Source organism: Montipora capricornis, chromosome 9 (assembly GCF_036669925.1).
Source record: "Montipora capricornis isolate CH-2021 chromosome 9, ASM3666992v2, whole genome shotgun sequence".
Taxonomy (NCBI): domain Eukaryota; kingdom Metazoa; phylum Cnidaria; class Anthozoa; order Scleractinia; family Acroporidae; genus Montipora; species Montipora capricornis.
In genome coordinates, this window is record NC_090891.1 from 46,110,186 (window position 1) to 46,111,140 (window position 955).

Consider the following 955-nt stretch of genomic DNA (forward strand, 5'->3'; position numbering starts at 1 on the left):
TAAGAGTTTTGCACTCTCAAAGAATAGTATTTCGTACTCTTACTGTTGTCTGCTACTCGCCGCCAGCATGGGAACAACAATCGAACAATACCGGTCAAGGATCGGCTGTCACAACAATTTTGTGAAAGCCAAGAATGCATTTTCACGTGTGCGAGGGCGATTTTGGAATACAATGCTTATGATGTTTTACTTAAATGTGTTTTACTTGCCAACATTAAAACAAGTTGTTGGACATTACAAGTCGTGTAATGAGGTGATGTTTTGGTTTACACAAATGATGTGCTACAATGTTTACATCCCATTGCTTATAAGGCAAGCAAATGATGTGGAGGAAAATCCAGGTCCTGCAATATTTGATATCATTGATCCAACAACCACTGTGTCTGCAGACTCTATTCAAGTAAGCGAAACACTCTTTGGTGTGAATGCTGGTAAAGTAATGTGTACTGTAGCAATGTCACTTACTGCTATTATATACCATCAAATACAAGATATTAGTTTGTGGACTAATTCTACTTTGAACAATATTTTGGTTATTGGAAATAATCTATACAGTGCTATAAGATGTTCTGTGCGAAGAAATGACTATTTGCTGTTAACTGATGTTCCAGACATGGTTTCAATATTTGATAAAGTGTATTCATTACAATATAGTGTATTAATGCATTAGTTAACAAACAACAATTGTAATTCCGTTGAGAGTTTGAAAATACTTCAAGAAGTGAATTTCTAAGAGACATATATGGACCAATGTTTGATGTCATGAACAAACTTCCAGTAAATGACTCACTATATTGTAATGAATACACTTTATCAAATATTGAAACCATGTCTGGATCATCAGTTAACAGCAAATAGTCATTTGTTCGCACAGAACATGTTATAGAACTGTATAGATTATTACCAATGACCAAAATATTGTTCAAAGTACAATTAGTCCACAAAATAATATCTT